The sequence below is a fragment of the Crocuta crocuta genome, unplaced genomic scaffold (genome assembly GCF_008692635.1).
Source record: "Crocuta crocuta isolate KB4526 unplaced genomic scaffold, BGI_CrCroc_1.0 scaffold149, whole genome shotgun sequence".
NCBI classification, from domain to species: domain Eukaryota; kingdom Metazoa; phylum Chordata; class Mammalia; order Carnivora; family Hyaenidae; genus Crocuta; species Crocuta crocuta.
The window spans coordinates 6,557,309-6,571,401 of record NW_027551561.1 but is presented as its reverse complement, the minus strand read 5'-3'; positions in this window follow the sequence as shown (position 1 = coordinate 6,571,401).

Here is a 14,093-nt window from a genome sequence, read left to right as displayed (position 1 = left end):
AGCCACCCGGGTACCCCGTAATGATTTCTAATCAGTGTCCTGAAATGAATTGTAATGTTAGGTACTCAACAAAATGAAAAAAGAAGCCACCAACAACAAATTTCATTCTTTTTAAATCTCTGCTGAGTTAAGAAGTTGCAGTCTCATAGGGAGAGAGCATGAACATTGCTTAGTTTGGCCCTGTACCACGCGCGGGAATCCTTTCTGCCCACTTCTAGTCACGGAACACCCTACCTCAGAAGGGGCCCATCCACTGCCAGCTCTTTGTGAGAAAGTTCTCCCTTGTGTTAAGCTGGAATCTACCCCCACATGGCCCAGGTCTGCTCTGTGGTCCTGACTCCCTTTCAAATATAGGAAATTAGCATTTTTTTTCCAGGTTTATTTTAAGAGAGAGAGAATCCCAAGTAGGCTCCACACTGTCAGTACAGAGCCTGACGTGGGGCTCGATCCCATGAACCCTGGGATCATGACCTGAGCTGCAGTCAAGACTCAGGCATTCAACCAACTGAGCCACCCAGACATTAGCAATCTTATCCTTCCTCTGGCTTTTGGTTTGCTAGCTAACTCATCCACAGACAGTTGCATATGTGTGTCTGGGATCCAAAAGGGTGAGGAAGAGGAGGGCGGAAGGAGAGGACACATCGTGGAGATTTTGGAGGTTTTGGTAGGTACTGTAGCATTGACAGGGTGGGATTGTTCTCTGAGGGCTACATGCCCTCACTACATGTGAGGAGACGGCCGAGGACAGAAGCTCGTGGCACATTAGCAGTGAAAGGCTAGATGGAAGGGTGGACCCCAGAGCCAGGCTGTAGTGGTGGAGGAAAAAGAACCAGACGAGCATAGGTACAGTCAAGCCAACTCTAAGAAGAGTTTTGTTTTGTTTTTTTTAAATTGTTTTGAATGTTTGTTTATTTTTTAAATGTTTTATTCATTTCTGAGAGAGGCCGAGAGGCAGCGTGAACAAGGGAGGGTCAGAGACAGAGAGGGAGACACAGAATCCGAAGCAGGCTCCAGGCTCTGAGCTAGCTGTCAGCCCTCGAACCCATGACCTGAGCTGAAATCGGACACTTAACCGACTGAGCCACCCAGGCTCCCCAATGTTTATTTTTGAGAGACAGAGAGACTGTGAATGGGGGAGGGGCTGAGAGAGAGGGAGACACAGAATCCGAAGCAGGCTCCAGGCTCTGAGCTGTCAGCCTAGAGCCCCATGCTGGGCTCGAACTCACAGACTGTGAGATTATGACCTGAGCTGAAGTCAGACACTCAACCGACTGAGCCACCCAGGTGCCACGAGAAACCTTTATTCTGACTTTTTTTTTCAAGCAATGTCATTTACCAAGCAAGAGATCCCAACTGACCGCTGCAAAAGTCTTGAGCGAGGGAAGGGAGAGTAAATAATGTGTTTATCAGGTGACCAGATGACATTTGTGATAATGCCTTTGTTTCTCTCACGCCCTCGCCCTCTCTCCGCTCAAGCATGCTGTTCGGTGCCTTAGTGGAGGCATGTGACAGGGTCAAAGACAGCCAAGACATTTTTCTATCTTCTCATTTACAGAAAGGGACTCCTTTTCTTTGTAAATGTTTCTTTTTTCTTTTCCTTCTCTCCTCTCTTCCTCCCTCCCTCTCTCTTTCTATCCATTCTTGTAAAGAGGTAAGGGGATTTTGGACAGACAGACAATATGTCTTGAAGAAATTTGGAGGGAAAGAATTTTCCTCATCTCCCCCCCCCACCCCCGCCCCTAACCTCCTGGGTTCTGAGAAGAAAGATGGCGCAAGATACCGAGAGACACCTGGGAACGCTAAGAGCTGATGGATGGAGCATGGGCCCTGCTTGCTGGTGTGTCCCGGGGACTTAGGTCATCAGCTTGGCAGTGATAGTGTATTTAAAGTATCATCATGGCGGGGGGACCTGGGTGACTCAGTTGGTTAAACGTCCGACTTTTGATCTCAGCTCAGGTCTTGATCTCAGGGTCGTGAGTTCAAGCCCGATGTTGGGTTCCAAGCTGGGCATGGAGCCTACTTAAAAAAAAAAAAGCATCATGAGTTGATTAATACCAGAGCGCTGGTAATTTTTTCTTTGTTTTTTATTTTCTGTCTGAATCAAAATCTTTACATTTTAGCACTGCAGCAGAAGAAACACACCCGTGCCATTCACAATTTCGATAGGTAATTTTGTGGGGGGGTTTTGATGGCTCCAATGGACTTCCATCTGTTATGACTTTCTTCCCTTTGGGAAATTCTGAGGGAATGCACTCTACCCCTAAATTAGTTCAGTGCTGTTTTTAACGTGGGGACCTTTTGGTCATCGTGAGACCCCAGGAAGGTATGGTGGGGGAGTCTTCCCTCAGCTTTGCTCCTAAATACCTGAGGAGCGGGGTGGCTTGACTGTAGAGGCTGCAGGCGGACACTCCCATGTATAGAAGCGACTGGCTGGACTGAGCAAAGGTCCACTGCCCTCAGGAAATTCGAGGCTGCCTTCCAGGAAGACCGAAGCGCATTCGTTGGCTAAGTAAATACCTTGGCGCTGCGCTGCCCTTGGTTTTCCAGAGTTTACCTTCTTGGACCCAGTCTTCCAGAAGATGCTTGGAATATGGAGGAAGAGAACACCCCAGACCCTGGCTGTGAGCCTGTGTGGATTCTGCCTCCCCGTTCCCCCCAGGCAGACTCCCCACCCAGATAGCAGCAGGCTGGACCCGGAGGACGGCGCCCGTGCGTGTGCGTACACGTGTGTGTGTACACGTGTGTGTGAGCGTGGCAGGCCAGGGAGAGAAGTTGGAGGGCATAACAGGAAGGCAAGCGGCAGGGCTGGCCCCAGCTTTGTTGACTTAGCGAGTCTGGCTGCAAAGCGAAGGTCTTTGGAAAGAAGGGCCTCCCTGCTTCTGGCAGTTTCTACTGAGCTGGTTCCAGGACGGAGCTCGATCCTGCAGGTGTTTATGGACAGGAGGACAGTTCGGTTTGGTTCCAGGGCACCAAGGTTTGCAGAAGGCCACGAGGGCTTATACTTGACAGTGCCTGTGGAGCAAACCTAGCCACGGTTTCTGAAGAAGATCCTTCCCTCCACCTTCCGGGGTTTTCTGGCCCTCCCATTGGCGTCAGAGAACTTTCCCCAGAAGGCACATTTCCAACTCTGGTCATCGCAAGGTGTAGTTGCTTTGCCTTAAAAAAATTTTTTTTTTCCTGGTGAGATAATTTGGGGTTCAGAAGCAATTTTTGGGACGCCTGGGTGGCTCAGTCGGTTAAGCGTCCGACTTCGGCTCAGGTCATTATCTCATGGTTTGTGGGTTCGAGCCCCATGTCAGGCTGTGGGCTGGTAGCTCAGAGCCTGGAACCTGCTGCGGATTCTGTCTCCCTCTCTCTCTGCCCCTCCCCCACTCCTGCTCTGTCTCTGTCTCTCTCAAATATAAATAAACATTAAAAAAGAAAGAAAAAGCAATTTCCTCTGACCGCTTCTCCTGAGCTGGTGAATAAACGTGGCAGATGTAAGTTAGGGCCATGTGTTTGGCAGCCGGCGGCAGGTACCTGAATTTCTCCTGGCTGCTGCCCGTGGCCTTCCTCCGTGTCTCCAGCAGGGGGCGGGCAAGACCCATCGGTGCGCTGCCTCCCGCGAACTCCACCGGCTGAGGGACCCTGGAGCTGGAGCCTAGCTGGCTCAGGGTCACCTTCCTGTGAGTGGGCTCCCTGTGAGTTTGCCAGCCCACTTGTGAACCCACGGACAGGATTTACTCCTGATTCTAGAGATGACATTTCTCACAAAAGGTTCCTGTGAAATCTTGGGGAAGGGCCATCTTTGGTGCACGCCCCCCAGCACCCACCCCAGAGTTGGGCACATGGCGGGTGCTTGGCACAGACTTGCTGCCTTCGGCCAAAGTGTGCCTGTATGTGTGCACAAAACTCATAGTGCTGCCTCCCTGGGCCACAGGGTATGTTAGGTGGTTTTTCTGACGAAGGAAGGCTTGTAATTTTCATTTCACAGATGGAGGAGTAGAGGCTCAGGGAATGAAATGATTGTCCAAAGGTCACAAGGATAAGATTTGACCCGTTATCTGGGCTTCTGTGCTTGCTCTGCCAAGATGGGAAATACTGAGATTTAAGAAATTTTTTTAATGTTTATTTATTTTTGAGAGAGAGACAGAGAGACAGACTGGCAGGGAAGGGATAGAGAGAGAGGGAGACACAGAATCTGAAGCAGGCTCCAGGCTCGGAGCTGCCAGCCCAGAGCCAGATGCTGGGCTCAAACTCACAAACCATGAGATCGTGACCTGAGCTGAAGTCGGATGCTTAACCGACTGAGCCACCCAGGCGTCCCAAGGGAAACATTGAGATTTAGCAAAAGTGTAGGACGAATTTTGTTTCAGAATAAGCAAGGGAATGCAATGCGGGTTTGATCTTTACTCATCGGTTTCTTTCTTTTTTTAAAAAAATTTTTCTTAATGTTTATTTTTGAGAGAGACGCAGTGCAAGTGGGGGAGGGTCAGAGAGAGAGGGAGACACAGAATCCGAAGCAGGTTCCAGGCTCTGAGCTGTCAGCACAGAGCCTGACTTGGGGCTCAAACCCACGAACTGTGAGTCAGATACTTAACTGACTGAGCCGCCCGGGTGCCCCGGTCAGTTTCATTGGGAGCACCTGCTTGCTGTATGCTGTGTGCCGAGGACGGCCGGGTTGGGGACCCGGTCCTGCTGTGGGCTGGGGGAGGGGAGGGCTCAGAGCCTCGGGGCAGGTGGCAGCACAGGGGGACTTCCCAAGCCCAGCATGCGGCGATGGGAACCCGGAGGGGTGGGCGCTTCAGGTGGCCCCTCCAAGGAGAGGGCCCCGGTGCCGAGCCCTTGAGGACTTGGCCGGGCAGGTGGTCGGGGCACCGTCCGGGCAGAGGCGCTGTGTGTGCTTTGAGAGGACTCGTGTATTTGCGGAGCTGGTGAGGGACATGGTGAAGGCGACGGCAGGTGAGAAAAGGGACCCCGAAACCTATGCCAAGGGGCTTTGGGAGGTTTTCAGCAGGAATGAGCTACGGGCAGACCCTCATTTTCACAAGATCCTTCTAGTTCCTGGTGGAGCATGGCGGTGGGGGCCAAGATGGAAGGCAGGGAGTGTCCGGGGGCTGCAACCTAGTGAGAGAGGGGGGTGACCTCAAGCAGAGTGACAGCTGTGGAGACAGAGGGACACTGACAGAATGGAACTAGTTATGGAAGGCAGAGCTGGCAGGAGGGGGGACGGACAGACAGAGGGTGGGAGGAGGGACAGGAAGGAGTCCAGGAAGACCCTGGGATCCTGGCTTAGGCAAGCAGGTGGATGCCGTGGGCTCCTCCGTGTGTGTGATCTTTGTAGCCCCTGGACATTTGCACATCCACTGTTTGTAGAAGGTTCTCTGCGCTCCACTTATTCAACTTCGTTCTCAGGGTTTGGAGGACTCCTCTGGGCAGTGCAGCCCTGCACCTCCAACACGTGAAGGTCATACCTACCAGCACTTCTGTCTTTCCTATGCCCTTCTCTCTCTCAGAGAGAGTCCCTCAGATGCTCAGGAGACAGCACTCTATCTTTACAGGGTGACTGGGGTGGACGTTCTGGTTACCTCCCCTGCATCCATCCCCCCTCCTCTTGAAGACCACCCCTTTCTCCTGTAGCCTGTGGACTACCCCCACCCCTGGCCACAGGGGCTATGGGGTTCCGGCCCAAGTTAACCCTCATCATGGAATCTCTAGTCCTCTGCGTTAGTCTCCTAGGCTGCCTGACAAATTACCATGAATGTGGTGGCTGAAGACAAAACAAATTTAGTTTTCACAGTTTGAGAGTCCAGAAGTTCAAAGTCAAGCTGTCAGCAGGGCTGTGCTTCCTCCAGAGGCCCTAAGGGAGATTATGTTCTTTGACTCTCTCAGCTTTTGGTGGCTGCCAGGATTCCTTGGCTTGCAGCCACTCACTGCAGTCACCGCCTCGTCTTCTGGTGGCCTTGCTCTCCAGGTCTGTCTTCTCTTCTGGCTCTATACGGAGATGTGTCATTGGACTTAGGGCCCACCATCTAGTCCAGGGAGATCTCATGGTAAGACCCTTAACTGCATCTACAAAGACCCTTTTTCCAAATAAGGTCACGTTCAGAGGTTCCAGGGCTTAAGAGGGAGGCATGTCTTTTTTTGGGGGAGGGAGGGGGTTCATACAACTCAGTGTAGCCCCTGTGGATGGCAAGACAGAATGAAATTGAGGCCATGATGACATCACTGAGCCCCTACCAACAGCCCAGAAAGCCTGCCTCCTTTAGGACTTCCAGTTATGTTATTCAGTAAATCCTCCTTGCTTGAAGCCCATTTTTAGGGGCGCCTGGGTGGCTTAGTCAGTTAAGCGTCCGACTTTCGCTTAGGTCATGATCTCGCGGTTCGTGGGTTCGAGCCCCGTGTCGGGCTCTGTGCTGATTGCCAGCTCAGAGCCTGGAGCCTGTTTCAGAGTCTGTGACTCCCTCTCTCTCTGACCCTCCCCTGCTCACACTCTCTCTCTCTCTCTCCTAGAAATAAATAAAACATTTAAAAAAATTAAAAAAAAAAAGCCCATTTTTAAAAAAGTGTTTATTTTTGAAAGAGAGTACAAACAGGGGAGGGTAGAGAGAGAAGGAGACAGAGAACCCCAAGCAGGCTCCATGCTGTCAGCCCAGAGCCCAATGTGGGTCTTGAACCCACGCACTGTGGAATCATGACCTGAGCTGAAATCAGGGGTCAGATGCTCAATCAACGGAGCCACCCAGGCGCCCCACTTTAAGCCAATCTGATACAACTTTCCCCCATCGCTTGCGGCTCAGTGTGCCCTGATGCCTATATGTGCCCATCTGGAGTCCTGCATATAGGCAGATGGGTGTGAGATCATGGCAATTGGAATTGTCCACTGACTCTATCTTGACACTCCGTGTGACTTGGGCAAGCCACAGGCCTGCTGACCATCGGTGTGAATATATACAGGGGGCTCAGGTCCCTGCAAAAGGCTCTTCAAAATGAAAGCCACCGTGGTGGTTATGGCCTCTGCATTCCAAGAAAGACGTCACAGAACTGGAAAGAGGCCAGACAATAGAGTGAGGAAGGGCTTTTAGCATGAGGACGAGCTCCACAGTCAGGATTCTTCAACCTGGAAAGGTGGGGGCTGAGGAGGAGGTATGATCAGGCCTATCGACAAGGCGGAACAGCCTCGTGCAGTAAATCCCAGAATCCTTAGACACCTAGGGCACCACTCCTAAACGTTTGAGAGCCTATTTCAGGGTGGACGATAGAAGGTGCTGCTTTACACGGTAGGGAGGTGAACTTGAGCCCCTCGGGCAGCCTGGCGTGGTGCACCTGCAGTCCGGCAGACCGGCTCCACACCTGGCTCCAGCTGTGTGAGTGTGAGCAGTCTCCTCCCCGAGTGTCAGACGCTCGCTGGTAACGTGGGGACAGAGGCACTGCCCCCCAGCTCTGACACACCTGCTATTCTGCTTGTTCTGCAGGTGGCCTGACTGCAGACCCCTCCCCCGCCCCGCGGGAGACCTCGCGTCCTCTGCCTCCCTTAGGGTCCACTTTAAGCAAGTCTCTCCTACCTGTCCCTCGTCATCTGTTTCCCCCTTCCTTGGATTAGTCTTGCATGTGCAAAAACCACGATTGTCTCAGGGGCGCCTGGGTGGCTCAGGTCATGATCTCACAGTTATGGGTTTGAGCCCCGCATCGGGCTCTGTGTTGACAGTGGGATTCTCACTCTCTTTTTCTCTGCCCCTCCCTTGCTCGTGCACATGCTCTCTTTTTCTCTCTCAGAAATAAATAAGCATGTAGGTCACTCCTGGTTTTTCCTTCCCGCTTTTTTTGTGTGCCCAAAACATTTGTCGCAGCTGCTCAGACTGAGATGTTCTCCATGTGTGTGGGTTTGAGCCCCGCGTCGGGCTCTGTGCTGACAGCTCAGAGCCTGGAGCCTGTTTCAGAGTCTGTGACTCCCTCTCTCTCTGACCCTCACCCCCCCATGCTCTTTTTTTTTTTCTCTCTCTCTCTCAAAAATAATTAAACATTTTATTTTATTTTATTTATTTATTTTTTAATTTTAATTCTTTATTTCTAGGAGAGAGAGAGACAGCGTGAGCAGAGGAGAGTCAGAGAGAGAGGGAGTCACAGACTCTGAAACAGGCTCCAGGCTCTGAGCTGGCAGTCAGCACAGAGCCCGACGCGGGGCCCGAACCCACGAACCGCGAGATCATGACCTAAGCGAAAGTCGGACGCTTAACCGACTAAGCCACCCAGGCGCCCCAAAAATAATTAAACATTAAAAAAACCCACCACGATTGTCTCTCCCATCCGAAAACAACCCTCCCTCCTACTGCCCCTGTACCTCCTGCCCACTTTCCTGGCCCCACTTTGCTGCAAAAGTCCTTGAAAGAATTGTCTTTACTTGTCTCTTTGGCTCAACGACTCTTTGCAAGATGGACACACTCATGTCACTACCATTCAGGTTTGAAAAAAGAAATGTTACCAGCAGCACCCCAGGCATTCTGTCCTCCCTCCCACACAGCCCTCTCTACCCTTCAAGGTAATTGCCATCCTGATTTATAACACAATACATTATCTTTTATCTGTTTATTTAGTTTATTGTGGTAAAATACATATAAAATTTACCATTTTAACCTCTTTTTTTTTGGATGTTTGTTTTTGAGAGAGAGAGAGAGAGACAGAGAGGGAACAAGTCGGGGAGGAGCAGAACGAGCCAGGGACAGAGGATTGGAAGCAGGCTCCATGCTGACAGCAGTGAGCAGCCCAATGTGGGGCTTGGACTCAAGAACCGTGAGATCATGACCTGAGCTGAAATCGGACGTTCAACTCACTGAGCTGCCCAGGTGGCCCAACCATTTTTTAAAAGTCACCTCTATGCCTAGCCTGGGGCTTGAACTCACGACCTGAGATCAAGAGTCACACGCTCTTCTGACCGAGCCAGCCAGGTGCCCCCCACCCATCTTAACCATATTAAAGCATACAACTCAGTGGCATTTGGCACATGCATAATGTGCGCCCATCACCGTTCCCTAGGTCACTTCAGGAGGAAACCCACGCCCATGAGCAGCCATGCCCCATCCCCATTCTCCGCCCCTTGTGACCACTCGTCTGCCTTTTGTCTCTGTGGACCTGCCTGTTCTGGATGTTTCATCATAAATGAAGCCGCATAATATACAGCCGCCTGTACCTGACTTATTTTACTTAGCGTAATGTTGTCAGGGTTTATCCATGTTGCAGCAGGCACCGAAATGTAATCCTTTACTATGGCTAAATAATATTCTATCATATCACTATACCACATGGCTTCATCCACTCATCCGCCGATGGCCATTTGGGTCGTTGCCACCTCTTGGCTGTCACGAGGGGTGCTGCTACGGACATTCACGTGCAAGCTTTGGTTTGAATACCTGTTTCGTCTGCTTTTGGATAAGCTGGCCACTGGCTTTGCAGTCTCTCTCTGTCTGACTTTATACTCGGCGAAGATTATATTCTGTGACCGGGGATTCATGCCCGTGATTTACTGCTTGCTTATATGCATTGCCGGGTAATATATCATTATGTGAATATATCACCATTGAATCCAGTGGGGATGGATACTGTCCAGTTTGGGGTTATTCGGAGGCATGCCGGCTGGCCACGAGTGTTCTCCTTCGCGTCTTCAATTGCTATCTGGCATGTGCCTAGGGATGGAGTGGCTGCGTCACAGGTGACAACACAGGGTTAACTTTAGTAGGTGACTGACAAAGGGTTCTGCAAGGTGGGTTCGATTTTCACTCCCCTGGGAGTGTCTGAAGGTCCCAGCTGCTCCGCCTTTTCACCAACACTTGACGTTTCCACGTGAGTGTTTCCTAGACGTCTCAGACCCAGCAAGTCCCAAACTTCACTTCCCGTCGTCGCCTCTGAACCTGCCCTCCTGTTCAGTCGATGGCAGTTCTGTCCTTCCAGTTGCTCCAGCCAGAAAGCTCGGAGTCACTGTGATCTTTCCTTCATTTGATACCTGACATCCGACGTCAGGAACCTATCTGGCTTCCAGAAACATTAGCGAAATGACCTCAGCTCCTATTGTGCTCTCATCCTTGCCGGAGTCAGCGTCATTCTTCATCTAGATTACTGGGACTACCTTCCTATTTGGCCTTCAGGCTTTCATTCCACATATTCTGAGTGCAGCAGCCAGGGTGGTCATTTTTTTAAAAAATTGTGGTAAAATACACAGAAAATAAAATTTGCCATTTTAACACATATGGTGCAGTGGCATTAAATACACCACAGGGCAATCCTTTTATTTTATTTTTAAAGTCCCTCCCTCCCTCTCTCCCTTCCTTCCTTCCTCATAAGAATGAGCTGGGGAGGAGCAGAGAGAGAGAATCCCTCCTGAGCTCTGCAACGTCAGCTCCGAGCCCCATGCAGGGCTCAAACTCACAAACCTGTGAGATCATGACCGGGGCCAAAATCAAGAATTGGATGTTTAACCAACCAACCGAGCCACCCAGGGTCCCCAGGGCAAACCTTTTTTTTTTTTTTTAATGTTTATTGATTTTTGAGAGAGAGAGAGAGAGACAGAGTACTAGTGGGGGAGGGGCAGTGAGAGAGGGAGACACAGAATCTGAAGCAGGCTCCAGGCTCTGAGCTGTCAGCACAGAGCCCGACGCAGGGCTTGAACCCACAAACCATGAGATCATGACCTGAGCCAAAGCTGGACGCTTAACTGACTGAGCCACCCAGGCGCCCCATGGGCAAACCTTTTAGTACGTAAGTTAGGTCACCTCACTTCCTCGCTCAAATGCTTCCAGGAGCTCGGCATTTCAGAGAGGCCACGGTTTTATGGCGGCACAGCAAGCCTCATCCGGCCTGGTCTCCTCTTACTTCTGAGACTTCATCTTCTCCTCCTTCCCCTTGGCTGTCTCCGCTCCAGGCCCCGAGGCCTGTTCTTGTTCCTGGAACAAGCCAGGCATGGCCCTGCCTTAGGACCTTTGAATTGGCAATCACCTCTGCCTGCCTGGAATGTTCTGCCTCTAGATATTCATACGATGAACTCTCCTGCCCCCGTAAAGCCTTGCTTTAAGGGGCTTGGGGAGTTTTGCCCACCATACGCATTTAAATATGAGAGCTGGCTTGTGGTTAAAGAATTCTTAGGGTAAATTTTTTTTTTCTTTCCGCCCGCTTGCAACGTTTACTTAACATGGGCAGTTTTCCTTGCTCCTCCCTGGTGAGCTTTATTTCACGAGCTTATTTCTAGCCCACTGCTGTCCTCGAGGTAGGGCCCAGCTCCCGCAGAAGGTTCTCCATCATACTCCCCACCTTGCCGGCGCGAGGCTCTGTCTCCCCTCGCACGCGCCCAGCGGACCTTGAAAGCCGAGGCCCAGGGTTGCTTGGCTTGGCGTAGTTCCTCGGGGAGAAAGCCAGTTTCCACATCCTGTCCGGCTTCCTGCCTTCCCTTGTCTTTTGGCCTCTGACCCTTTTCGCCAGCTCACTCGGTGCCTTTAAAGGAGCGAAATGTTCGATGCAGCAGATGTAGTGTTTCAGCAGGAAGTAGTTCAGAGTGTCTGTCGGCTCTATGCACAGAAGCAGAAGCGCCTTGAATGTCAGATGCAGGGAGGTCACACGTTCTAGGAGGAAAGCGAGGGGCTTGGGAATCCTTGGTCCTGATCCCAGCCCGGCCTTCAACTGGCTGTGACCTTAGACAAGTCACATGGACCCAGAAGGCCTCAGCTCCTTACTTAGAAAGGCTTAGAAAGGCCCTTTGAGGGGCGCCTGGGTGGCTCAGTCCGTTGAGTGTCTGACTTCGGCTCAGGTCATGATCTCATGGTTCATGGGTTCGAGTCCCACATCGGGCTCCGCAGTGACAGCTCGGAGCCTGGAACCTGCCTCGGATTCTGTGTCTCCCTCTCTCTCTCTGCCCCTCCCCCATTTGTGCTCTGTCTCTCTCAAAAATAAACATTAAAAAAAAAAAAAGGCCTTTGAGAGGGCTGAGGGGTGGGTGGCCTCATATTCTGTGACTCCATGTTCCTGGGAGACTCTGGGTTTGTTTGTTTTTTTTTTAAATGTTTTTATTTATTTCTAGGAGAGAGAGAGAGACAGCGTGAGCTGGGGAGGGTCAGAGAGAGAGGGAGTCACAGACTGAAACAGGCCCCAGGCTCTGAGCTGGCAGTCAGCACAGAGCCCGACGCGGGGCTCGAACTCACGAACCGCGAGATCATGACCTAAGTGAAAGTCGGACGCCTAACCGACTAAGCCACCCAGGCGCCCCTGGGAGACTCTGTTTTAATGGAGCTCGTGACGGGGGCAGGGGCCGGAGCTCCCAGTTCAGGTGGCCTTTCTGTGCCCTCCCTTTCTCCCTCCCCTTCTGTTTTGACTCCTTACAGTCAATGAAACTTCCTTCCCTCAATCCCTTAGTCCCTTTTATATATGTGTATACATATTTTAAAAAAAATTTATTTTGTGATTTTTATATCTAATTATATGGGTTTACACAGATATACTTACTTATATGTAATAGTAGTTATTAGGCTTTATTTTTAGATTTTCTTTTTTCAATTTATTTTTTAAATGCTTATTTTATTTTTGAGAGAGAGAGAGTGCGCAAGCAGGGGAGGGACAGAGAGAGAAGGAGACACAGAATTGGAAGCAGGCTCCAGGCTCTGAGCTGACAGCACACAGCCCGAGGTGGGGCTCGAACCCATGAACCGTGAGATTGTGACCTGAGCTGAAGTCAGACGCTTAACCGACTGAGCCATCCAGGTGCCCCTATTTTTAGGTTTTCAGAGAAATTGAGAAGATAGTTCAGAGAGTTCCCATATACCTCACACCTGGTTTCCCTCTTTACTAACATCTTACATTAATATGATACCTTCATTGTAATGAATGAAGCAGTGTTAACACATTATGATGAGCTGAAGTCTATAGTGTATTTAGCTTTTCTGTAGTTTTGCCTAATGTCTTTTACTGTTCCAGGATCCCATCCAGGAAAGCACATTACGTCTACTTGTCAGGTCGTTTTAGGCTCTGCTTGGCTGCTGCTGTGGTCGTGTCTCATTTTTTATTCGCTTTATTTATTTATTTTTTAAAAACTTGCAGCAAAAGGCGCCTGGGTGGCTCAGTCGGTTAAGCGTCTGACTCTTGGTTTCCGCTCAGGTCATGATCTCACAGTTTGTGGTTTGAGCCCTGCATCGGGCTCTGTGCTGATAGTGTGGAGCCTGCTCGTGATTCTCTCTCTCCCTCTCTCTCTGCCCCTCCCCAACTCGTGCTGTGTCTCTCTCAAAATAAATAAATAAACTTAAAAAAAAATAAAACTGCAGCGAGACACACAAAACATAAAATATAACCATCTTTCAGTACGGTTCAGTGCATTACATGCATTCACATTGTTAGACCGCCTTCACCACTGCCCGGCTTCAGAGCTTTGTCATCATCCCAGAGAAACTCTGTACTCATTAAACAACACCATCGTGTTTTCCCCTCCTCCCAGCCCTCGTAACCTCTATACTTCTTCCTTCCTTCTCCCTTCCCTCCCTCCCTCCCTGCCTCCCTCCCTTCCTTTTAGTTTATTTATTTATTTACTTATTTTTAGTGATCTCTACACCTGACACAGGGTTTGAACTCAGGACCCGGAGATCAAGAGTTGCAGCCTTTTCTGACTGAGCCAGCCTGACGCCCCCGTACGATTTTCCCCGTGAATCTGACTATTCTTGGCACCTCACAGAAGCAGAATCGTACAGAATTTGTCCTTTTGCGCCTTTCCGTTATTTATTTATTTATTTTTATTTCTGAGAGAGAGAGAGAGACGGCGTGAGCAGGGGAGGGTCAGAGAGAGAATGAGATACAGAATCTGAAACTGGCTCCAGACTCTGAGCTGGCTGTCAGCACAGAGCCCGATGCGGGGCTCGAACCCACGAACCGTGAGATCATGACTTGAGCCGAAGTCGGATGCTTAACCGACTGAGCCACCTGGGCGCCCCATCTTTTCAGTTTTTGTTGACCTTGACAGTTTCACGGAGAACTGGTAAGATGTTTTTCTCATGGGCATTTGAAGTATGTTTACTACTCTGTGCTGAACAAGACACTGTTGTCCTGAAGATTCAAGGATAAAAGCCTAGGGTCTTAGCTTATGCTCCTAT